The sequence below is a fragment of the Chinchilla lanigera genome, unplaced genomic scaffold (genome assembly GCF_000276665.1).
Source record: "Chinchilla lanigera isolate Chin_1 unplaced genomic scaffold, ChiLan1.0 scaffold00022, whole genome shotgun sequence".
In the NCBI taxonomy this organism is placed as follows: Eukaryota; Metazoa; Chordata; class Mammalia; order Rodentia; family Chinchillidae; genus Chinchilla; species Chinchilla lanigera.
The window spans coordinates 20,821,277-20,848,970 of record NW_004955423.1 but is presented as its reverse complement, the minus strand read 5'-3'; positions in this window follow the sequence as shown (position 1 = coordinate 20,848,970).

Here is a 27,694-nt window from a genome sequence, read left to right as displayed (position 1 = left end):
TTTGCTAGTATCTTATTGAGTATCTTTGCATCTATATTCATTAGGGAGATTGGTCTGTAGTTCTCTTTCTTGGTTTGGTCTTTTTCTGGTTTTGGTATCAGTATGATGTTTGCCTCCAGAAATGAGTTAGGGAGAATTGCTTCCTTTTCAATTTTGTTGAAGAGTTTGAGGAAGATTGGTATTAAATCTTCTCTGAATGTCTTGTAAAATTCTGCTATGAATCCATCAGGGCCTGGGCTTTTCTTTGCTGGTAGGTTTGTAATCACACTTTCAATCTCATTAATTGATATCAGATTGTTCAGGAATTTGATATCTTCTTGACTCAACCTTGCTAATTTGTACACATCTAGGAATCTGTCCATTTCTTCTGAGTTTTCTATCCTATGGGAGTAAAGATTTTCAAAGTAGATATTAATGATCTTCTGAATTTCTGTGGAATCTGTAGTAATTTCATCCTTTTCATTCCTTATTGCATGAATCTGACTTTTTTCCTTTCTTTTCTTGATAAGATTGGCTAGGGGTTTATCAATTTTCTTTATTCTTTCAAAGAATCAGCTCTTTGATTCATTTATTTTTTGGAGGGTTTTCTTTGTCTCAGTTGCATTAACTTCTGCCCTAATCTTTATAATTTCCTCCTTTCTTTGGGCTTTGGGCCAGACTTGTTCTTCTTTTTCTATAAGTTTAAGATCCTTACCCCAGTAAGAATAGCTAGCATTAAGAAATCAACCAATAATAAATGCTGGCGAGGATGTGGAGAAGTAGGAACACTTCTCCACTGCTGGTGGGAATGCATACTGATGAAACCACTGTGGAAATCAGTTTGGAGATTTATCACAAAACTAGGTCTAGATGTCCCCATTCAACCCAGCTATCCCCTTGCTGGGTATTTTCCCAGAAGATCTCAAAACATCATATCACAGATATATAAGTGCACCTATGTTCATAACACCACAATTTGTAATTGCTAAATTGTAGAAGCAAGTCAAATGTCCATCCACTGAGGATTGGATAAGAAAATTGTGGTACTTTTATATAATGGAATATTACACAGCTATAAAGAAAGATAAACTTGAGGCTTTTATAGGTAAATGGTCACAACTAGAGACCATACTCATAAGTGATATAAATCAGACATGCATGTGCAAGCACCGCATTGTTTCACTAGTGTAAAACCTGAAAGAGTTAATTTAAACTAGAGGTATGATAGACATTGTGAAATGATAGGAAAACACTCAAGAGTAAAGGGCAACTGGGATGTGGGGAAAGAGAAGGGAAAGAAGGAGAAATTTTGTATGTATATACAGGATAGTTAACATAGTTGTTCCATTGTCTTCTATTTCTATGCTGAAAGAAACTGTCAGTGAGTCCTTGATTGATCAATATTGCATGTCTCTATCTGTTTTCATGAGAAACCACTTTGAAGATATCAATATGTAATACAGCATGCACTGTTAATTTCCTACCACTTTATTTGCAACTCTGTATTGTCTGTACTGTCCTTTCGGTATTTTGTAAAAGGTTTTCTGTCCATTAATGTTTTCCTCCTTTTATTTTTAAAATAAAATAATAAAAAAAAACCCCACACACAAATTGGAGAAAAGATATGCCAATGAACCATTCATAAAATGTCTTTAAGTAAAGCTTCACATATGCATCATCCAGAGTCAATGTTTTTATTTATTTTTTCATTTTCTGTTTTTTAAACTGAAGGATCTTTTAAAAATAGACATTATTTTACCTGTAATAGTTCACTATGTATTTTTTTTAAAAAATTTTTTACTATGCATCTTTAACTGATAAAGCCTCTTATTTTCAACATAGCTCTTCTTCAGTAATTATACTGTACACAATAAAAAATGTAGCTATTTCCAATCACCACCATTTAGTTGTTGAAAAGTATAGTGTTTAATCTTCGGAGAAGCTGCAAAAATAATGTCAAAAATACCTAGATACCTTTTCGTACTTAAATTTAGCATTCATTGCAATTGGGCCACATTTACTCTTTCTCTTTTCATGTACATTAGCACACACTCTTTCTATCATTTACTTTATTATTGGAACCGTTTGAGAAGTAGTTACAGGTATTATTATTATTTTTTTTTTTTTGGTTTTTCTCCGGTACCGGGAACCGAACTCACGACCTTGCACTTGCCAGGCAGGCACTTTTGCCGCTGAGCTAAATCCCCAGCCCCAGTTACAGGTATTATGATGCTTCATCCATGAATACTTATGCTTTTGCCTCTAAAGGAACAGACATTTTCCTACATAATCCTGATACAAAGATAGTGTGAACATTGAGTTAGTATGATACATGTGGCTAATTTGTACAGTCCATAATAAATGTCCTTCAATTGTCTCAGCATTGCTTTTAGAGCTGTTTACTTTTTAAATTGACAAACCAATCATGGATCATATTTTGAACTTGTCTCCTTTATTCTAGAACATTTTCTAAGCCTTTCACATTATTGGTATTTTAAAATAGCCCAGACCAACTCTTTTGCAAAACGGCCTCGAATTAGCCTTTGTCAGATTGTTGTTTCATGTTAATTTAATTTTATTTATTTTGGTTATAATATTACATGGATGTATCACATCAATAGATATTGGATATAAAGTTTTTTTCCGTTATTTTTTCTTGTTTTATTTTCTTTTCCTTTTTTTTTCTGCATTATTGTTGATGTTACATTTGCTCACCTGATTAAGTTCAGATTCATCCAATTTCCCTGTCATGACATCTTCTTCCCACTGTCATACATAAAAAATATGTAGAGTGAAACTTTGAGAATATGCAAATAACTTCTTGCCAATAAATTTTCAGCCAGCAGTACCTATTCTTTTTTAATAGTATCTTGTACTCAATCTTGTTAAGAAATTCCCATTTGTTTACTAAATATTGTGTTTTTTTAAAATCATATCCAATGTGTATGCATTTTATTTCATTTTAAAGTCTTTAAAATGTCTTATGCTGTAATACTCTCCCTTCCTGCTTTCTCATTCTGCCTCTCTTTTCATTCACGCTTCATGAATGAAGACAGAAATGAATGAGCTGGAGAAATGAACGAGAAATGAAAGAGTTGCTTGGTAGAGCACCCACTTTGTTGAGCCACCCTCCATACCTTTGGCGTATGCCAACCCAATTCTATTTGGGGGCTATAGGGTTGTTCTTTGTGCAGAAAATGCCATTATGTTCAAGCTTTATTCTTTACTGTCTCTGTGTATTAGCTTTCCATTACTACAACAAAATACTTGAGGTAGCCAATTTAGAAAGAGGAAAATTATCTTAGGCTCACAGTTTAGGAGGTTTCTGTCCAGAGCTGGCTGGCCTTGCTGCTCTTGAGCCTGAGAAGAAGCAATATGTGATGGCAGGAGTTCATGTTGGTGCAAGTTGTTCACCTCAGGATGGCTGAGAAGCAAAGGGAGAGGAGTAGGAGCATCTGGGGTGTCAATACTCCTTTTAATGGTGACCTCCCAGGTCCCCAGGCTTCCTCTCACTTATTCAAGATCCTACCACCTCCCTTTAGCATGAAGCCTTTAATTCATGGGTCTTTCGGGGATATTCCATTTCCAAGCAACAGCTTTCAGTAATGGGACAAGTTTCTAGTCTACACTTTCTTGCTCATAAGAATTTTACTATAACTTATGACTGCAAACTAAAGGCGAGAGGAATGGAAAATGTAACTGTGTATGCAGCTTAGTATTAAAAGTGGGGAATTCTCTGCCATCACTGAAATTTTGTCTTGTGAAACCCGTCCTTATGTTTTCTTTCTACATGTCCTCTGAAAGACAGAGAGGACTCTAAAAACAGGCCAAGAAGAATTCTCCAGTTAAACAACAATGAAACAACTACCATTGTACTGTTTTCCTACAGAAATACAAGGTAATGTCTTGTTTTTACATGGAACCACCAGTTCTCTGAGCTAAAGGAACACATGCTGTTTATCACTTAACTTTTACCTTCTTATCTCTAGTGAAAGAGTTCATATTCCTTTCTGATGTATCTATCGTTATATAACTGTATTCCAGAGAGTGCGATTCTTCATAATGTTCTCTTAAAACCTTTCCTATAAACTACACATTTAAGTCCTACATATGTTTCTATGAAAATTTACAGGAAGTCTGTTTTCTTGTCTGTAACAGTCAGTAAATAATTGAAAAGTGTGGCCAGAGCCCTTACAGGCTTTTCAGGCCCTACATACACAGAGCTTCATGCAGAGATCTGTGACAAACTCACACACCAGGGTAGACCAGAGTGCCGTGAGTATGCAAAATTGGCTGGGTAAGGAGCAGCAGAGATGGATGGGCCTGGGACAAGCTAGAGAATCCACACCTTATCTAAGTCGGGGCAGGCAGCAGCTCTCAGCTTCCCTGGTCCTCGTCTAGGGGAAAATATGTACTTCCATGTCTTTTACTTTTCAATAAAATCTAGCGACCTGGCTTTTACGAGAAATCTTTTGATTTCTAAATACTACTTTCTATTCTCAACTTCAAATTACTGTGCAAGCCAAATTCTGTAAAACATATTTGAATGGCCAGATTCTGCTCATCAGATGCCACTTGAGGCTTCTGCATAAATCTATCTAAAGTTGACATACGTTCAGATGCCTGAGCTTCTTGCATTGGAGGGATTGTATACTTCCCTCATCTTCTTAAAATAGGGTCCATGGAGTTGAAACCAGACATGGCATGGCGCTAACATCACAACACAGCCTCTTTTAATTCTCTCTGGACTTTGTTCTCTTCCTGCTTTATCACTTCCTCATTTCTAGGTGGTCTACTAGAACAGTCAGATCCTTTTCACATGATGTACTGTGCAGTGTCCCTGCTACTGATTTTCTTCCTATTAGTCTAGCAATGTATATGTTTTAGAAATTTACTTGTTCTTCATTATTTTTGAGTTTTTGCATGGCAATCTCACATTTTTCTTTGGGTAAATACCTTTACCTTCTGAGAAAAAAAATTTGTGATGGTAGAAATCTAGCTTATATCATTTTTATAATATGTGTTAAGGAGAAGGGGTTGGGTGGGTCACAGCAATCTGACACAGCTGTCTGTTACATAAACATATCATTGGGAAGAAACAATGCTTTTCCTCTTCAGCTTTTTAAGGAAGTGTAATCAACATTTCAGTAAGACAGACACATGTTTAATTTTGTGTTTGGCAGGGTAGATTGAATCTCAGTCTGATTATCTGATATAAGCTATTGCAATATCCATTAAAAAGTCATTCTGCTAATGGCAACAAATGTGTAAATGCTTCTTCTTTTTCAAATGATGAAGTACTGTTATAATAGTTGATATTCTTTAAAAAAAATCTGCTGCTAATTTAAGATCATTCTCCTAGGTGCCAGTGGAAATTCTGCAAAATGAGCTTTTATATTCTATGTGGTCATAATTAGTCTATTTAAGGTGCTCAATAAAAATTGGGCTTTCAATGGAATGAAAGAAAAATACTATCATAATGTAAATATTAAAATATGATTGACATTAGTACCAATTTTTGTAGATTTTTCATTAGTGATTAATTTTAGTAAAAACCACATGCATGAAAAGAAACTGGAGTCTTACATTCTTATTTTTCATTGGAAGTTTCAATTTATTTCTAATTTTATTATTTTATATTTGGTCATGTACATTATTGCAAACTGAAATAGTAATATGATCATGTACTCTTTTTTTTCCTCTGTCTATTCTTAAATCTCATTAATATTTGATATTGAGACTTTGGGAGATGAAAATCTGATTATCTGGAATAATGAAATATATACCAATGAAATTGGACAAATGAAATTTCATTGAAATTCTGAAATTTACATTTCACTTTCATATACTGATATATCCTCCTATATATTTAGAAACATAACCAAGATGGAAAGCACATTATGGTGAAAGCAGCATAATTATCAGCTCCAACAATGTTCCCTTAAAGAAGAAACATTCATATACAAGTTGACTTCTATTTATTTTTGTCCTTCTAAGTGTTATACATCTTGATGAAAATAATACCATGATTATGAAGTCACTTTTATGCAAATATAATTTTTATGTCAATTGGCAGTCAGGATTACAGAGAAAGATCATGAATATTAAAATTGTGTACATAATGTTATAATTGAGCCCTATTTATTCATATTGAATTTCCATTATGTTACAATTTTAAGAAAGGGCTTGTAGAAAATTGTTCACAAAATAAACATTGGTAGCTTGTGACTGGAACGAGTACACATAGGCATTGACGAGAAAAATACGTAATTTCCAAATGACAATTCCAAAGTAACAAGAGCACAGCTGGCTTTTTAAATCTTGATGTTTAAAGGTTGATTCTAAGGCAAAGAATCATCACTGTCTCATTTAAAGTTAAAAACATAGGGGGTACATAGTCCAGGCGACTTCATCTTGAGGACAGTTTAATGAGCTGGGGTGAAGAAAACATGAAAAACAACGAGAATGTTGTCTACTCTAATGCTTCGGGCCGTGTTGCTGTGAAATGACTGAAAAGTTGTGGATGTTTCAGTTTACTTTCAGTCAGCAGCACTTGTGTAAATTGGTAACTTCCCAGCAGTTTCTAAGCAAAATGATCCACAACCAAGGAATCTCTGGAATGTGTACTCCACCCAAGTGTCACCCAGACAGTAGAGACATAAATGGTGTGGCCTCTGCCAAGTTCCCCAGGTCTGATGGACACATGCTGGTCTATGGAACTAAGCTGGTTTGAGACTGGCTTGTTCTTAGTCCATACTAAGCTGAGAATAGAAATCAAGTGTGAGGATTTAGAAACTGTCACAACACTTTGACACTACCACTATCTCTAAATATGTGATCAGTGGGCTTCTTTGCTCAATTGAATTAAAATAACTATGATAACTGTGTTTGTCTGCATTTCTTGCTTTATATTTCATGTCCTCTGCAGTAATTTACTTTTATTGTGTTTTAACATGTGCCATGGATTAGAAATTAAAACAAACTAAACATTTCTTCACCAAACATAGTATTTCCCTTGTAGGTCTGCAGGTCAAGAGAGTGGAGTCTGGCATTTGACACCTAGTGGGTGCTAGAAAATGGAAAAAGTGCTTCACCTTCCCCTCCTTCTGAACACAGTATAGAAAGGTAAAGCTTTTAAATACATGGCTGGCACTGGCTCAAATAATCCTGATGAACAGTTTTCACCATGCAAGTTCATCTCTCTTTTGAAAGCAGTTTTATGTTTTTTGCTTTTGTGAAAATATTTGAGTGTAGATTGCTACGGACACACAGCCATAGGATAGATACAGATCCATTAGACTTTTTTCTCTACCAGGTGAGCCCCACTGGAAAGCTGTGACAATGGACAAGGAGATAATATCATAAGCCATTATTGTATCATAATCACTGAGATGATTTATAATGATCATGGGGCAAGCTGTATGCTAATAATGCAGTCACTCCATACAATCTGTAAAAGCCACATATGGTGATGTACCATGTCCTACTGCTCTGTATCTATTTATAACTCAATTATCTAGTGTTATTGTTGAGGGGTCGTTTTCAAATTGAACAGTAACTGAGCTAAGCTGATAGCAAAGAAAGAAAGAATGAACGAATGAAAGAAAACCTTTCAAAATGTATTTAGTGTATTCTGTTCTGTCTCTTCATCTCAGTACCCAAATCTCTATGATTTGAACTAGTAGTAGGTATTTGGCTTAAGGATTAAATGCCCTGTTTCCTTTCATTCTCTATTTGCATGTAGAAGGGTTTTAAAACCTGGGCCATCAGGACGTGATTACATTGTTACATCCAGTCAAGGAAAAAATTAGGCCCATTTGAAAAGAACATTTCTCGTCTCTGCTAAGACACTGTTTCTGAAATTATCATTACGGTAGGTAATGACCACAAAAGTGTTAATACCCTCAGCAATGTACCTCACTTACTTATGCAATGACTCATTGGAAATCTAGCTGGCCAAATTTTCAATTTCTTTTTTTTCCCCATTCCCTATACTGCAACTGTGCTAATACGTGCTAGATTTCCTTTAGGCTCTTACATGTGTGTCCATATGTGTATGATGCAATTAGGCACTATATTTTTTAAAAGCAGTTTAATAATAGTTTGAGAGTTGGGGAATTGATTTCATTTTTTCTAATTTGTCTCTGTTATTATATTTTGCTAACCTAACGAATTATTTGGCTTTGAGACAAAAACAATTAACAGTACAGTGTTTGAATGGCATGAGAAGGCCCTGGATAAATATTTCCTCAAAGGACACTTGACTTACTAGGAAATTGTTACTCAGAGGAGCACATCATGGGCTTTGATCTCTGCACAAGGTACCTTGGAGGATGCAGCCAACTGCTCTATACTAATATCACATTAAGCGTACTACAGTTTACATAGAAAGAAAAAATGCCTTAGTGGGGTGTATGATGGTATTATTATCAGCTACATAATGACAAATTTATCCTTTAAATAAGAATACATTTAAATAATTTTATATTTTGGGACTGTCTAATCAACTAAGTAAATAATCCCTAAGACCATTAAAGTTCATATACAATTTCCCAAGGAACAAAAAGTTCTATAAAGGACAAAAAATGTCAGTGATCTGTACCTATTCTCAACATGAAGAAAGAAATAAGCTATTTTACAAAATAGATAAGATATTTAAGCTACCTTTTGCCTATAGCAAAAAAGTGGGCATCATTTGATATTAATAAAGATGGTAGGTTTAAATTGTGGACACATTTTTAGTCTGTATACTGAGGAATGGCCTAAACCGAGATGCAGCTCCAGGTGCCAGGAGAGTAATCCAGGTTCTCTACATTCACCTTCCTAGCCAGTTGGAAGCAAGGTCACAAGAGTTATGGGATGGAATAGGGTTGCCATCTCCCCAGTTACCAATTTGGACCCGACATGGAGATGGTGATGAATTCACATGACTCATGGTCTTTGTGGTGGACTTGAAGAAGGCGCTCAGCATGCTCGCTTCCATTCTGGGGAACTTGGAAAGTAGCTGAGGGCCCTGCACCCCTCAGAGCTGAGCCTCTGTCTCCACGGGTGCCCTTGACACAGGCAACCCCAGCTCAGGTGGGGGCCAGTGCTGCTACCTCCTACCTGAACCACCACAGTACTGCATAAGGCATTTTTAAAGAATTGATCAACTTTTGGAGGGAAGTTTTTATTTCACAGCACAACTGAGCAGAATCCCAATGTATCTCCTAATTCTTCCTCTCAACCTCCACTACTAACAGAATCTTGCACCCTAGAGATACTTTCATTACAATACACCTCACTGACACCTTATCATTCAAACTCTGAAGTATATTCGCTGTAGATAGTGCCCATCCTATGGATTTGGGTACGTGTGTGAAGACACGTACCCACCATTGTAGTATCCTACAGACCAGTTTCACTACCATAATGACTGCTTCTCTACCCTACAGCCAGTGGCAACCACAGCCCCTGTTTCCTTGCATTTACCTTTTCTAAAATGTCATGTATTGAACATCATTCAGTATGTAGATTTTTCTGATTGGCTTCTTTCACCTAATAATATGCATTTATGCTTCTTTTATGTTTTTTCATGTCTCAGTGGCTTATTTTTTTGGAGTATTAAATTCCATTGTCTGAATGTGTTATCATTCATCTATGTATTCATTGACTAAAGGGCATTTCACTGGCACCTACCTTTTGTATTTAAGAACAAAGGTGCCAGGGATATAGCTCAACCACATAAGTGCTTGCCTGGCAAGCCTGAGGGCATGAGTTCGAACAAAGCTGATAAAATATGCAGCAATAGGCGAGTTTTTCTGCAAACATGTTTTCTCAGAGCACTGATTCTGGACTATATGATAAGAGTACCTTCAGCTTTGCAGTAAATTGCTGAACTACCTTCTAAAATGGTTGTAGGGCTTTGCACTACTGTCAGGAAGGAAGGGTACTTCTTGTTTCACATCCATGCCAGTGTTTGGGGGGCTGGGTCATTCTCTCACATATATAGTGTCTCACTATTGTTTTATGCTTAAAGCACTTTAATGTATTAAAAATCTTCCCACAAGCCAAGACGTCCATGTACTTATGAACACCTGTCATAGCATCCCCAGGTTTAGAAAAGACTTTCATTGTAGTCAGATTTTCTAGTAGCCCCATATACACTTTCAGTAGTTTTTCTCTCTGGTATTTCAGTTACCAGTGAACTGTGGACCCAAAATATAACATGGGAAATTGTAAAAGTAAACAACTCCTAAGTTTTTAACTGCATTCCATTTGGAGTAGCCTAATGAAATCTGCCACAAAACCACTGTGTATCACTGAACATGTAAGTCATCCCTTTGCATAACATATCCATGCTGTATATCCTACCTTCCCTTTAGTAATGGGGTCTCAGTTATCAGATTGACTGTCAGGTGTTGCAGTGCTTGTGCACAAGTGGGAATTCTCTTTTGGCCTGATGTTACTTCAAAAGGCTTACCCCACTGATACCTTCCTATGGCTATGTAGACATTGCATCCCTTCATGTTGTCATGAAGGGTGAGATATTTGGAGAGAGGAAAGTGACCACATTCATCTAACTTCTATTACAGTGCATTGCTTACATTGTTCTATATTATTATTATCATGCTTTCTGTGACTACTTTACAAATTGAACCTTGTCATTCAATGTTTATATGACATTTGGTACTCTCTGTGATTTTAGGCACCTACTCCAGGTCTTGGGGACTGTTCTCCATGGATGATTATGAGGTAACTGTAATTATTTTAAGGAAAACCTTTGTATATGTAGCATGGTTGAAAAAATTACCAGTAGAAGAACTGTTGGTTAAAAATTCTACTCACGTTATTATCAACCTGAACCCTTTTCAAATGTTCAGTCTTAGCAAAAGAAGCTTTTGGGGCTTCTATTAATCTGATTATGTCTGCTGGTTATCTAAATGTGTTTGCCCAAAAAGGCACCATGACAGTGACATTGCAGAGAGAAAACCCACAGAATATAAGACTAAGTTTCATGGTAGTACATCTCATCTACATTGAACTGCAGCTTATTGTTTTGAAAGATGATTGTAACCTTATTCAAATGATAATCTAGTGATGAATTTTCACAAATGCTAATGAGTTAGCTAGACTATTTTAATACAGCATGCACAACAATGCTATGATATTTCTTTGGCTCCTATTTGAAAAATACTGCTCACAAAGTCCATACTATGCAAGTCATGCAGACATTATTTTTATTTTATACATCATATACTTACTAAACAAACTTGCCACCCAGAATCAAAATATTAGTACTATTTTAAGGTAGCTCTGCTAACTGAAATTTAGTACATTCATTTAAAAAATAAGATGGCTTCTTTGTCAGACAATGCACAATTTTTAACTGGCTAGTCCTTTGGCTAGAAACAAAGGAATAAAACTAATATTCTGACTTTAGTTTTTCATTTGCTGAAGAGGTTCATATTGGGTTAAAAATGTAATTACATTTTACATCTATGAAATTTTTTCAACAGGACTGCTAAATCACCCTCACAATATAACAAGTAAAGTTTACTGCTAGCAACAGCTTGTTTTGTAATTATCACATGGGAGCATTTCTCCAAAGCTCTAATTCCAGTAGATATTGGTTTAATTTATCAGAATTTCCCATTATAGTGTTTTCAGGTAGGGCATTCAGTTATTATTCAAACACAATGGTGTCTGAGTTCTTATGTATTAAAAACTGAATGAGCAGTCAGAAACAAAATTATATCTCATTCTAGTAAAAATGACAGCAACGTTTTTTTCTTTAACAGAATCCTAGGGGAGGCCCAAGCTGATTACACTCTTCTCTACATTTGTATGGTTAATTAATCCAAAAGAAGTTTTCATTACGTTGAATTTTTAACGTCTGTTGAAGTTTAATTTTCAAAGTGCTCTTTTAAGAGTACACATTACTTAGCAGACAAGAACAAAGAAGTTGACACAGAAATCCAGAAAATACTTAATAAGGGCATGAATTCCTAACTGTGGAAACTCATAGTTTTTGTTTTTCTCTCCCCTCCAGATGTACCAGAGAAAGGGGGGCGGGGATGGAGTCGGACATTGGATGAGGTTCTCATTGATACCAGATACTGTATCAAATTACCACAGGTATAGCTCAAAACAATGACTTTTTTTCTTACAGTTCTGAAGGTCAAATGGGTTTCAAAGGGCTAAAATCAGGATGGAGGCCAGGCTGTACTGTTTTCTGGAAGTTAGAGGGAGGGAGCTCTTTCTTAATGTTTAAAAGAGCATTAAAATGAGATTACAAGCATAAATGAACTGTTTGCTATTTTAATAGGGTGTTTTGCCTCAAAATAATACCTCTACCACTCATCATGATTAGGCAAGAGTTAAAAAGATTCAAAGATGGAACATTTGTATTGCGGCTTCAAATTCAGAATCATCTTAGATTTGATGCATTACTAAAGCTTAAAGCTCAAGCTGTGGGTACTAGAATGGAAAGCTGGTGACCCTACTGAGCTGTATTTTTCCAGCAATCAAACATCCTATGCATGAAGGTTTCTTCTCGCTTGTATTCTCTGTAGAGGCTGACCTGAAAGGTCCCCGTAATGAGAACATTGCTGTAGCAGTCACCTTGTGATTTTTAAAATGTCTCAGCCAATAGTTTTCTGGTCTTCAGCAGATATAAGAATAAGTGACTCTTGAAATCTTGTGACCTCGATAGGGTGGGGACTGAAGATTGCGTTCCTCAGGAGGAAGACTGCAGAAGCAACAGCGGAGTCACAGTTTATCTGACAGCTCTAGGTAGCAGAGGGTTACACTGCTTCTGCACTTAAATGAATTTACCTGTTGTCTCTCAACTATAGTAAATATAATGAGTTGTGTGTAACAATGACTGATACACAGATTTGACACAGAGGATTCATGTACTGGTATACTTCAATCAATCAGATCAGTCATTACAATGTCCTAGAATTTTCTTTTCATGAGACAAGGTCTTGTTATGTAGCCCAGCTTGGCCTTGAACTCACAGTGATCCTCCTGCCTCCTGATCCTCCTGCCTCAGCCTCCCAAGTGCTGCAATTACAGATGTGCCCAACTAGAATTTTTAAGACTTTTCAAACAGGTTGTTTTAGGAATAAAATGCAATAGGCAGTATAGAATGGTGATAAAAAGATCAGATTGCCTGTCTTAAATCTAATTCCTAACCTCTAACTCCTGGATTGTTTCACCATTCTGTACATCAGATTCCTGATTTCTGAACTGGGTATAATTGTTCTTATTTCACAGGATTACTCAGAGGAATATATAAAAAACAAATGTGATATGTACAACAAATGGCCTGAAATGTTAATTCTTTTTAAGTGTAAATTTACCTTCTTGTAGCTATTTAATCTAGAGTTGTATGATACTCAAATTTATACTCATGAAAAAATTTTCTTGCTTTTACTTTCAATAAAAGAATGCCAAAATGAGCAGGGGTTTTGTTTTAAGACAACACCAACTTAAAAAAAAGACAACACCAACTTGTAGGCTCAAAACTGTAAGAGTAAAGAGAAACAATAACTACAGTGTTGTTCACTGGGAGTCTCACACTAAGCTTCTCAAAGTAGTCATGAAAGGGACTTAAGATGCAGTAAAATTTCATTAACCAAGCATATGCATTGTACAGTTTCAAATTTCAATTCACTAAACGTTGGCTTTTACACTGAATTTAGTTTTTGTGCTTACAGAATATTAAGTTTTAAAAGATATTTGGTTACATAAAATGATTTCAAATAGTGCCGTCAGTATGTTCCTGTTGGTGCCAGGAATGAATATTTTTAACACCCATACTGCATACATGTACAGTGTCTAGTGTCAGTGAGATTCTGGGTGCCATAGGAGCATTTCCAAATGCTGCTCTTCTGCCTACTGATCCTACCAGGAAGCCAAATGTACTGGATCCAGGAAGACAGTAAAAGGATACCTTACTTAGGGCTTAGACACAAATATCAAGTCATTTCTACAAGATATACTGACAGACTCGTCCAGCAGTGGGGGAAGTGGTTATGTTTGTAGCATTAATCTCCACTATGTATTAAGATACACGGATGTTGTCTGATAGACTACATATCTCTTTGCCTGTCTTTTTTGGTTAGGTGGAAATCTCTCTCTCATTTTTTATGAAGATTTTTTTTTATTGTTTCATGAGATTTATTTTTTTTATACTATGATAACGCTATGAAGGAAAGTATGATTGACTCCATTATTTTAAGGGATTAAAACAGAGCAAATATTTAGTCAAGAAAAGATAAAGCCGTAAAAAGATACTGAAGCATAGTTTGCACAGGGAGCTCAGATTTAATGCTAATGAACTAAGCTGGCCTCTTCCCTATGTCATGTGCAGCAATGGAGCCTGATATTAAAGTAAGAACAAAATGAAGAGAACGTGGAAGAAAAATTCACTTTTCATTATGGTTGATGGTAAGTCAACCTAGAGAGTTACACACACTGGTGTCAATACAAGGAGGAAAGAGTAATTATGAAGTTATTGTGATAACTTCATGGCTTGCCCGTGAGTGTTTGCGGCAGGTTGCAAGACCTCACCTCACACTTTTCCCTGCAGTGTGTCATCCTTGCTTGCCTTCACAGGATGCAGGTATAGCTTTTATCTGCCAAACTAGATCTTAACTTTTGAGCTAAATGAAGAAAGTACGTTCTTTGAATGGTACATCCTCCTGATGAAATTGTGAGTTTATGTTGTCACTCTTGGTCCTTTTCAGGGGCAATCTGTCTGTGAAAAAGTGGAGAGCGTTTTGCATCTAACATGCAAATGTGGTCACTGATCACAGAGAAGGGAAAAGGAAATGTGTGCTGTGCTCGTCACTGCAGTCACAATTACGCAGCAGCGGGCCGAACATATTTGTGATGCTTGAGTCTTCCAAAAGTGCTTTCTCTCTCCTACTCCTCTCTTATACGTATATTATTCCACTTTTTAAAGCATTTAATTTTTGGAACCAATTTAGCGCAAAAGTTCTATTTTCTTTCGCTGAACATGTCAAGTATTACCTCATCTGCAGCAGTCTTTCCAAATATTAAACAGGATTTTTCTTGACCCGTGTCAGAATATATTTCATAAAGAATTTTCTAACCGTATAAAAAGAGAAGGCTGTCTGTATTTGTTTCATTTTCCCCCTTCTGAATGCCACTTTTGCTCATCTCAGACATATCTAGGTATCATTTATTTATGCCACTTTATGAAACTAGGGTCCTTCCTTTCATTCACTCAGCTACGCCTTCAAATGCGCATTATTAAGTCAGATAACCCCTAGCAATTATATGTAATAATGCTGATTTATTGACATGTACAAGTAAAAGAGTTTTGTAACGTTCTTCTGTTGTGAAGCTGTGTATGTTCCATGGCTTTGTTGACGTTTTGTTTCAATCATTTTCACCATAGCTGGGGGGATCACATCATTTATTTCTCACAACAGAACACTGAGACATGGAGAGAGGAGCGATTACTAATTATGCAAGTTCAACAGATGCAAACTGTGGCTGCCTTGAACAAACTGTGATGGAAAGGGAGTGTCAGCAAATTATGTTCTGTGGACCAAATCCCTGCCACCGGCTGCTTTTGAATAGCGCACAGCTCTGGCTTAGACATTGCTAAGTGGCTGGAAAAGAATGGAAGACCAGAGGCTGGGGATGTAGCTCAGCAGCACAGCGCCTGCCTGGCAAGTGCGAGGTTGTGAGTTCAATTCCCGGTACCGGAAAAAAAAAAAAAAAAAAGAATGGAAGACCATCTGATAACATGTGAGAAGGGAATAACATTTAAGTTTGAGTCCTTAAATACAAGGTCGTTGGAATAGAAACATATGGAACCGTTTATACATCATCTACAGGTGCTTTCATGTTTTAGTGGTAGGCTTGGATAGTACCAAAATATCAAATTGCCTCAAATATTTACCATCCCAGTCTTAACAGGGAAAAGGAATCCTGATGCAGAGTACTCCTGAACATCGTCCAGTGTAGACCATTAATTTCAGTACAGCAGGATCCCACCAAACACTTCCTTTCCAAGGCTGTGCGTGAAATGACGTATCTATAAATAGTAATCGTATATTGTTAATCCTAGTCTTGAGGGTGCTGCCTCTAGTGGTAAATTTATCCACCATATAACTTTCAGTTGAGTAAAAACTTTCATTTGCATTTTTGATCCATGATAAAACTACTATCAAGTCTTTCAAGTCCTTTCACCATATACTTTTGCATGTAAATATTGAACGTTAATTTGATATGAATTAAAAATAGGATTTTCTTAGGGAAGCAAAGAGCTTCTAAGTGTTTTCCTTTTCTTTGACAAGAAATGAATAGTAAACCTTCAAAGCAGGGTTTTTTTTTTTCTGAATGCTTTTAAAAGTGTGGAGTTAGAGTAATATTTTAAAGTAACCTCATTCTGTCTCTTTGGTAGTGAATCAAAGGAGTTACAGGAATCCTACCTTTGTCCCACAGGCCAGAGAAATGTCTCCTTTAAAGGGAGTATTCATGTGTTGGCTTATTAACAAGCCACGTACCCCATCCCAAAGGTGGTGTGAATGGTTTTGATCCATTGACAACACCGTTATCTATTAAGTTTACCAAAAGCGTGCAGTTACGGAGACTCCACCCCATGTTTCTGAGTAGGTTGGACCTACTCAGTCTGTAGGCACGTGAGGCACTTGTTTAAGAGCTACACAGAATACAAAAATCATGTAGATGTAGAAATTAAATTCACTGGCAGTTAAATTGCCAGCAGAATAAAATGAATATATTGTCCTGTGCCTGTTGCCTATTATGCCCTAGTGCTGGCATTTGTGAAGCATGGTACATTTAGCAAATGGTCGCCTGAGCTGAAGGCCTGCTAGAAACCAGGGCTGAATTAGTATTCCCCTGTCACCAAAAATGTGCCATTCATATCTTTTCATTTATAACACTAATTGCACATAATAATTCTAGGTTTTAGTTTTAAAAAGAACCCATCATGTATAGGGTACTGTAGAACTACTCAGTTCATATGTCAACCCTAATTAAGATCTATCTCAGAATTCATTAAAACCTGGCCCAACTGTTTAACATTTCTTTCAGCAGTGCACCTTTAGATGACAAACACTGTACTTTCCATTTTTCCCCACTCAGTTTTTGTTGTCTAATTAATAGAAGCCATTCATTTGGAGGGGTGAATTACAAGGGGGATGAATAGTGCAGGCTTTGTGTAAGTCTCCAAAGATTTTCTATGCCATAATCAAGGTGTAGAAAAAATGCTTATTGCAAATGTCCTGAGCTGACAGAACTATATATTTAGAATCATGAAATCTGTGGTAACTAGTGAAAATAAAATGCATAATGAGGACAAAATTAAATGGATGATAGACTTCAAGCTTTGATGACTCAAAGAAAAAAAAATCCTAACTCTAGTTCCCAAAAACATGCTTGTCAAAGAGAAATAGAACTCCTCTTTTTTTTCCCATTTAAGCAAGGAAAATTACTAAATTAAGATGCTTTAACATTTTATCCAATTTGTAGTTTGGTGACAGGCTTTTGCAGAAGTGGTTCTGGTAGACATTATAAATGTGTATGATTTTAAAAGTACTAAGCCTTTTGTTATTCAGACAAAATCTGTTCATGATTCACTGAACAATAAAGAGAGGAAATATATACTTTTCACAAGGACATAAATGTGGGAAGGATTGTCCTTTACATCTGTATCAAAGGTTTGTTTGGCATGCCAGAGAAAAATCTTGAGGTGTCTTCAAACCAAAGGCTGACTTTTATGGGTGATTTTCAGCTTTGTGTGGTCACCTGTTAAAGATGCTAACATTATGATGATTTGAGTCAGTCCTTTAAAGAAATGTGACATATCTCACTTCCACTTGCTTTTCCTGGGAATCCTCCGTTAAGGAATTTTAGGGATACTTTGGCTGGTAATATAGTAGTTCTACTTCTGATTCTCTCTTCCATCATAAGGTATAAATTACTTGTATCTCGTAAGAATTTCCCTATAAATGCCTATTTTCTATCTTTATCGTAAGCATTCTTTTAACTAAAGTACTACTAGGAATTGGAAAATCTATTTTGGAGCTCGATGCAGTGGAGACACCAGAACTCTGCAGTCACTGTATTCTTCTGGAACTTCTGCATGAAAAGCTTCTACACTTTACTCACTTATATACAATGGAAGATAATTTAATTTAATAACTTTGTACTTTCATCAAAGAAAAACTCATTGCATAAGAAAACATGTCCTTTTTAATGCTTAAACATCTCAGTAAGGATGTATGTTGCTTCCAATACAATTATGAATTAAGTTCACTTCTGAAAACATTCACAAGATTGTATTCATAGCCTAGTCCTTTTCCCTGAGCTTAAATATTGACCACAACAGGTTTTGGGATAAAACAATGAAAACCACTTTCTAGGAGCAGAGTAGTTGTAGAAAGTGTAGACAAATAGCGTGCTCAAACTGTATGATTCTAAACCCATAACAGCAAAAAGACAGGGCAGAATGAATTTTTTATTCCTTCAAAATTATTCTATTTTGTCCCTATTTTTCACTCTGGAAATCAAGCTACTTATAGTAGAACAACAGTTTGCAGAAAATAGAATCCTCATAAACATTAAATATGTCACAAAAGTTCAAAGGCTTCCTTGAGATCATTTTCTTCTCTACCATAAAATCTTAAAAAACAAAAACAAAAACAAAAATCCACTTTCAGTCTCATAAAATCTTTCAAACTCAGTAGTTATAGCAGATAGTGACAAGCTGCTCACAGGCTGATTTTTTTTCCTGCTGACTCCACAGCTAGACTCTAACTCCCTCTCGTAGTTGTATATCGCGCTATGAGGAATGTCTGGCTCATCAGCCGGCAGACTGTGGTGGGTGTGATACATCCTACTTCTAGGCCTGGCTCAACAATTCAAAGAGAACAAAGAAAGTGCAGAAATGTGTGAGCTGAACAGACTGTTCCTACACTCCTAAAATTGGAAATAACATTGAAATTGTTTGTGTGGGACCAACAACCCTGAAGATCCATACCTATAACAGAAATCAGATTCAGAGTATGGCTTTCTTCACGAAACAGAAATCAGGCTTCCCAAGCCTCTGTGGGCCCAAAGAGGCCTACTCCTCAGCAACCTCAGGTGCAGCTATGGAGGACAATAATGGAAGAAACCCTTTGCCAAAGGGTAGAGAAATCCTCTGGGAAGGGAATGGGTAAGAGAGATGTTTCCAGAAGTCAGACTCAGGGCCCAAGCAAGAAGTTTCCCCTCCTTAGGTATGTGTAGGAATGCCTCAGAATGTCTGCTTAACAAGAGTTTATAAATCCTTGGCACAGCCAGTACTTTTTGTGTTTTTCTGAGTGGAAACATTTACTGTAGTTACCCTATTCTTACACGACCTTTCTAAATCAGGTATGTGGGTGGTTTGGGAACTATGGATGATAATATGTTGCTCTGTGGTTTCAAAAGTTTCCAGTTCATGAGGGGACACATTTGGACTGAATGGGGAGTTTTTGCCTCACCTGAAATATTGAACTTCAATCAAGATGAGAGATTGGGCAAGACTTTAGGGGAGTAGAAAAATGAGTTCTATACATGGGAGCAAAAGAATGCATACTTAGTGATTAGCGGGTAGAGTATGAAAGAACTTGGCTACTTCACAAAATTCATTTCACTTTTCTCTCTGATAGACATTTTCCAGCCTTTCTTGAACATAGTTTTGGGCTGAGTGCTGACTGATGGTGCAGACTGTTATATGCTGTGTGGAAGGATAGCCCATAAAAACTTTGTGTATGTTTCCCCTGCCCTCCCACTTTGCCTTGTAGTCAGATGTCAAATGGGAAAGCAAACATAAAATCTATGCTTTGAAGATGGCTATGGTTTTGTCAGCCTGAGTTCTTGAGTGTTTGGATGAAGGATACCTCCTACCTCTATTGTGCTGCTTGGCTTATGTATAAACGAGAAACTTCAATTGAGATGAGCCATGAGATTTCAACATTTAGAGTACACCCCAAGGCATGCACTAATCAAAGTAGATGTTTTTAAAAGTCCAGCTGTAAGTAATATTTTTAGGTTAAGAAATTCGGTCTAATCTTTTGGTGATTATAGCTGAGATGATATTTGACATTGTGGAACTTTGGATTCCATTATGATCTCAACAACATTATGATCTTTGTTAGTCACAAAGTAATCTGTTTTCAGTAGGGTTACTGTTATTGGCATGGAAAGCTAAGAGAATTCTTTTCTTTATATTACAATGTGCTATGATCTAAATACTTGTTTTCTCTCCCAATTCATGTGTTGAAATCCTAACCTTCAAGAGAATGGGATTAACAGGAAGAGCATTAAGCATATAACTAGCTCATTTAATGGAACCTTCATGAATGGGACTTGTATTCTTACAAAGGAGACCTGATGGAGCTGTTTGCTCTTTGCATCAAGTATGAAGACAGTGAGAAGGTACCATCTCTAATACAGAAAGTAGTTTTCTCCAGGACCAAATCTGCCAACACCTTGATTTAGACTTCCTAGTCTCCAGAACTGTGAGAAACAAGTTTCTGTTGCTTGCAAGCTACTCAGTTTATGAATTTTGTTGTAACAGTGTGATTATACTAAGGCACAATAGAAACATTTTATATGGATTTCTGAAAGGAAGTCAAACACAAGGTTGCAGAAGTCACAAAGTGTACCATTAATATCTTAACTTTTTGCTAGAGTCAATAATTCTAGTAGAAATATAGAAAAAAATGAATGTTAAGGGTTATAACTGGGTAAGGTTTACAGGAAAATGATAGAAACATTGGGAAACCCATTTCCTCATGGAGAGAACACTGGTGAGTATTAAGGTTCAGCTTTAGCTCTACCACCATTGGCTTTCCAGCTGGGGATTTTGGCCTGGGCAGAAAATTCTGGAACCACATCATGGTTATCACTTTCCTCCTTCTTCCTGTGGAAAGGGCCTCTGATTTAGAGATATCTCTGTATAATATCTATACATCTTTATCTGTGTCTGTATCCCTATCTGTATCTATATCTATATCTGTATATCTGTCTATCTATCCATCCATCTATCTATTATGGTTTGTGTCTGGATGTCCCCCCAAAGCCTCATGCCATCATGGGTGGGCTTTCAGAGTTTATGATTGATTTATGGTCCAGTGCTAGAATTATGCGTGTGAATGCTACACCCACCCTCGGGCAGATAGTTTGTGTACAATGTAGTGGAGAGAAAGAGGCTGCTTACTGCCACTTCTCCCCTCTTAGCTTCTTGTTGCCTTTGCTATCTTCCACCACCATGAATGGTTGCCCTTTGCCATGTGCCCTTCTGCCTTGGAGCCAGCCGAGTGTGGACTGAAACCTCCACTCACTGTAAGTTAAACAAACCTTTCCTTCCTTAATATTGGGCATCAGGTATTTTGTCTCAGCAATGAGAGAAAAGTAACCAAGACACTATCTATCTATCTATCTATCTATCTATCTATCTATCTATCTATCCAATCACCTATATATATATATATATATTATCTATCATGTATCTTTCAATCACTTTTTCATCTATATTTTTAGTAAACTTCTCAAAACTTAAGAACTTAGGTAAGTAGATAAATACTTGGAACTAGTACTGATTTCTATTATCCTCAATCTTCATGCAATTATTTACTTATTCCAAAACATTTATGGAACATCTGTTGTATGTTAAGCCTTGCTTCTAATTCTTAAAGATGCCATCATAAACCAAACATAGAAAAATCCCTGGCTTCATAGATGGGACATCAGGGAGAATATATGGCCTGTGTAGAATGCAGAGCTCAGAAGTTCGCCTGGCAGGAAAGGTGCTGTGTGTGTGAGGGACGGGAAGATGGGTATCCAAAGTCTATGGAGGAAGAGCTGCAGGTGACAACAGAGAAATAATGAGATCCTGGCTCACTTAGGACTTTGTGCTTCATAGTGAAACTTTAGGCTTTCCTCAGAATGACACAGACAGGCAGAGGAAAGGCTTTAGCAGAGAAATAACTTGATCTGACAGGATTGCAGTGGCTCCACTGTTTAGAACAGAGAAGAAGCCAAGACTGAAAGCAGGGAAACAGAGTGAAAGCTTCTACACAAAAGATGAGGCTCAGACCAGGAAATGAAAGTGATGGGAAGTCGTGGGATTCTAGACATGCTTTGAAGCAGACGGTGACAGGATTTGGCGGTGTTCAGGATGTGGAGTCTGAGAGGAAGAGAAGAGACGGGCTGGTTTCACATTACGTGAGCTGAACAACTGAAGGAAAGGAACTGTCATTTCCCAGAATGGGAAGACAGCAGGTAGAGCTAGTTCAGAGGGAAATCTGAGGCGCGCAGGTCTGAGACAGGTCCGGGTCTCCGGTAAGGGCACCGAGGAGGTGGCTGGCCGTAGCAGTCCTGAGTTCGGTGCAGACTGTCAGGCCGGTGGTACAGACAGGAAAGCACACAGATGCCGGTTAAAGCTGGAGGGCTGAATGACATCATTCGTGGACTAAGTGTAGCAGGAACAAAGAAGCAGTGTGAGGACTCCTTTCAGACGTTTAGTATTTTGGAGGAAAACCGGGAATTATTTAAAAAATCCTGAAAAAAGGTGGCCAGAAAAGTAGGGGGAAAAATCAGGCGTGCAAGCTTTTTCAGAAGCCAAGTGTAGAAAGTATTCTGGGGAAGAACAAGTGATCCATTAACCTTGCCAGCTGCTGCTCACAGGTCAAGTAGAACGGGGACTGAGAAACAACATTTGGCTTTAGCAAGGTGGAGATTAGAGACAATGCTGAATTTTACCAAATGGATAGGGGCAAGAACCTAGTTGGACTGGATTCCACGGGGAGCAGAAGAAAGAAATAGTTGGAGGCCGTGGATGACAACTTTGCATTTGATGATACAGGCAGTAGTGTTTGAGCCGTAAATTAAATGACTATCAGTGTCTTGACATACATTGCTCCAAATGAGGACTCGAGCTCATATTTATCAAATATTTATTGCAACTCACAACCCGCCTGAAACTGTCACATTGCAAGAGCAAGCTTCAGTGTCACCTCTTCTGTGAAATCTTTCATTCTCCTTCAGAGAGCTCTTTGCTGTATTGTCTGTGCTCCCCAAATACTTCTTATGTGCATTCACACTACTACACTGTGTTGTAATCACTTATTTATGTCTTTCTCCCCCGTTACATTCTGTGTCCTTCATCCTTAAGCGGCAGCATGAGGTTTGGCAAAAGTGGGCGTTCAATAAATGCTTCATGATGGAATGAATGAATATCATTTTAAGTTAGTCTAAAAGATGTAGACTAATGTAGAAAGGAAATTTCTTGAGCCTCGTGGATTACAGGCAAATGCAGAGTTTTCCTTTACTTTTCTGAAGCTCAAAGTCCTGTACTTTAGGGAAGTAAAATTGCCTGTTTGTCTGAATTCTGCTCTGCACTGTCCATTTTACTCTGAAGGAAAAGACTAGAAGGTAACAAGGCATGAAGGTGCCGTGCAAATAATTACCATGGGTTCAGATTATTGTCTTAGTTTTAGATTACAAAATGTTATAACTCTCTTTTTCACACTGTTACATTATTCAGATTAATTTAGAAGCTTCATTTGATAAAAACAAAGAGCCTAGGTAAAGTGTGTGTGTGTGTGTTTTAATCTAGGAAATCTAGAAATTTGTTCAGTCTTTTTGAACATCTCCCTATCTTCAGAGTTCAAATTTCAGTGCCCAAAGAACAGTACTATAACTTCAATTTAGAGAGAGATGATCAATCTGACTTGGAATACTGTATTTTTTGTGATGCCGCTTTCCTAAGAGTGAGTCATTTTCCCACTTTTTTATTAGTACATGTTCGTAGAACATCATGATTACATTTGATTTGGAGAGTTGGTGCATGTACATAAGACATCTTTGTCTTTTTTATACTAATTTTTAATCTGACATATTTTTCTCACACGTGATTGTGTTGTCTCTAAATAACCTGGAATGCAAGAAAATATCTACTGTAAGTAAAATATTAAATGTGCATAGAAAATCTTTTATACTACCTGTTCTTTAAGTAAACCATTGCTGTGGAAGCCAGGCTACTCCTAAATTCTTTAGTACAATTACACAGTAGAGTAAGTGTGTTGGTTCAAAGTAATATGTTAGATTGCTGTTAAAAACACTGTGGTATTTTGCATGAGGGAGAATTTTTCTCTGTTTCCACTGTTGCTTTTAAAAAGAAAACTGTAAGCAAGGGATATGTCTGTACATTTTCTTCCTACTAAGAAATGTTGACCTTGTGGGAAAATATTATTTCTATTTGCCTATCATCAATCATTCATTATCTATCTATTTATCTATCTGTCTACCTATCATTTACCAGTTATCCATCATCTATCATTATCTCACCAAATTAAATTTTTGTCTGTACAAAATATTAAGTTTAGAATTCCTAACAATTCTGTGATACTTGTCAGTCCACATTTAATAAAATGTGACATTCTAGTGAATTGTTCGACCTATTTATTTTAATAATTAGTCAAAGAACTTGGGTGTAGAAGACACTAAATATACAGGGATATTGGAATCTTTTTCTCAGGATATAAAGTAGAAAATTGTTATTAAATTAGCCTGAAAACAAATGTGTAATGGCTTTCCATGTATAATTTATTACAAACTTACATGCTTATAGGCTGTGCAGTGAATAGTTTTCATAATTTGGCTAATTATATCTGAACACTCCTACTTAGAAACATGCTATGAATAAACCTTGTCGGAAGAAACAGTTGCGTTACCTGCTTGTAAAACTCAGGAAGCATAGATACTTCTGCACCTGGCGGCTTACTTCTTGGTTTATAAGCTTAGGTTTTGCAAACTGCTCAGGACTTTGGATCTTGGGAAAGTGAAGCCTGTAGAGGGCCAGTCAGACAGTACTCAGGGAGACAATAGTAGTGTTGAGACAGTGTCATAGGTTACCCTGAGGCTGTAGGAGAGGAAAAATTCCTTTTCCTAGTACTGTATACATCTGATTGCCAATAAATAAATTAACAAGAGAAAAGCACAGCAATGTATTTAGTATAGATTTTATGTGACATGGAAATCATCAGGAAGAAACGAAGACCCAAAGGGCAAAACAAACAACAAACAAACCTGAGTGTTTTAACAGTAGGTTTGATGGAGGATGAAAACAAGATAAGATAGAAAAAATAAAAGTAGGCAGAAATGAGACAGGGAAACTAGTCTTAAGTCATGAAGTTACCCAAAGTTATCCATATCTGTCCTCAGTCTTATTTTTTCTCTCCAATTCCATCACATCCAAATCACTTAAAGATGATGTATAAATCCGTCAATTAAACTAGTTGGTAAGGCACAGCAACCTGACCTTAAGATGCAAAAGCAGATACAGATGTTTAGGTAAAACATCTTAGGTCATCCATCTTGAAGGTGGCTCAAGGCTAAAATGTACCTGCAGCTCCTGACCATGGGGTACACCTTTCCCTTGAGCACCTGCACTCTTTCCCTCTGCAGTGTGTACTTCTTTACCTCAGCCTGATCATTCTGCCTGACCCTCTCGTTGATGCATCCTGAAATTTGCTTGCTGCAATGGGAGTCAAGAACCTATTCCATGGTGCAATGTGAGATCCCCACCTCCTCTGTGGGGTAGCTCCTTGGATCTCTCTTTTGTCGCTGGCAATAGTAATGCTCTTTCCCTATGGCTATAGGGAGGGACCTTCTCACAAGCAGGTTTTATGAGAGGTTCAAGGGTTCTCCTAGGACTGGTGGTTTCCCAAATTCCTTGAGTTTGAAATCCGTAGGTCACCGTGCCATATTTTGAGGGAGCATGTTCTGAACCCTACCCATGTGTTGTGCTTACCTGCTCCTCTGGCGTGACTGGAGCTGTCTTGACTTCATTTCCCATCTTGGCACCGTTCTGCTATCTAAATTTTCCATGATTCTGAGAAATGCTCAAGAACCTTCCGGTAAATTCCTTTGTTGCTTAACTTAGGCAATCTGTTTCTGCTTACAATTACGACTGATCGACTGTGATGCAAAAATTCACTTGTATCATAATTTATGAAACAGAGACACCTTAAAATAAAGTTTTATTTGTATTTATTTTTGAAAAATGTGTTTCAATTTTAAGGAGGAGGCTCAAGATATAGAAGTAAAATTCTCCCACTTTTGGATGTTTTTGTTTTTATTTGTTTTTGCAAACATTACCAAAAGTTTCTACTTGAGAAATTAAAAAGGTCTGGTTCTTCCTTGTCACTGTGCAGTTTGAAAGGTGAGCTCTTCAAATTCACATTTTGTTCCTTAGTATCCAGTTTCAGCAATTGCTTGGGAGAATTCATTGTTGGCTATCAAAGTCACAGAGAAAGGGAAGAGCAGTCTCTATGTTGTGTGATATGATGGAATATTTCCTATTTTCTTGAGAAAAGTGTATGATATAATATTGTCAAATTCTAATTTCAGATAAATAATAAAAAGTTTAAAGGAATCGGAAATGACAACACAGAAAGCAAGAATAAAAACCTTTATTTATATGACTGTCTTCTGTAAGAGAAGCCATTGCTTTTCATAGTAAACCCTGAAGCCAAAAGTACACCCACACACACCCACACACACTTACACACCCCCACACACACCCCCACACACTTACACACACCCACACACTTACACACACCCACACACTTACACACACCCACACACACACCCACACACTCATAACATTTGCAGGAGCACAAATCATTCAACAACTACCTTTCCAGGTGAAAATGTACAGTAACTTTTCCCCCATTCTCCCGTATCTCCTTCCCTCTCTCCCTCCTTCCAGTCCTGCCCGAGTTCCTCCTTTTCTTATTTCTTCTCTCTGCTCCTCCTCCCCAGTCCCCTGCTTTCTTCCAGTCTGAAGATGAAGTTGCCTTCCCAGAGAAAGGATTAAAGGGACAGTTACTGTACTTTTTCCCAATTTGGTAGTGGTCTTCTAAACATCCAGAATGGTTCTACAGACAATGGCTCTTCCAAGGTTGCCTAAGTCACACTGTATTGTCTTGTAGAGTGAGGGAGGGAATGAGTCGGAGAATGAATGAGTGAATGAGTGAATGCGGCATGAACATTTGAAGTTGTGTAACAAAGGTTCATGTAAATCTCTTTTCAGTGTAATCTACATTTCATTTTTAGAATCTCCTAAAACAGAAGACCAATTCTTCTTGTATCACACTAGGCTGAGAATGTTCGTGAAAATGGACATCACTATATAAGGTCTTGTATTACTGGATTAAAGATCCATATTTGCCATACATAAACCTAAGGCTTTGTTAGTACATTGCAGAAACTGAACTGATAAGAAAACAAAAATTTCTGAAAACATTCTAAATTTGCCTATCTATAAATTGGAAAAGCAGATTTTGGAAAAATAGAGCTTACTTCAAATTAAAAACAAAACAAAACCAAACCAGACCCAGGCTTTGTCTTTGTCAACATTTAAAGGTATTAGGCAGCAAGATGTTCCAAAACATGAAATAGTTGTCTACCAACAGGAGAGATGTATTTCCAGAAACAAATTTGATTCCAAATTTTTCAAAAAGATCTGCTTTTCTCTATTTCAGCATTTAAAGCAGGTGCCATTTTCTGATTAATTAAATCACAAGATGTTCCTTATGCTAAAATCTTAGCAAATGAAACTTAAACAGAAACTGTTGGTTATACTGTTGTCATTTTTTCTGTCTCTTTTTTTAAATTATCCAGAACACATGGGCAG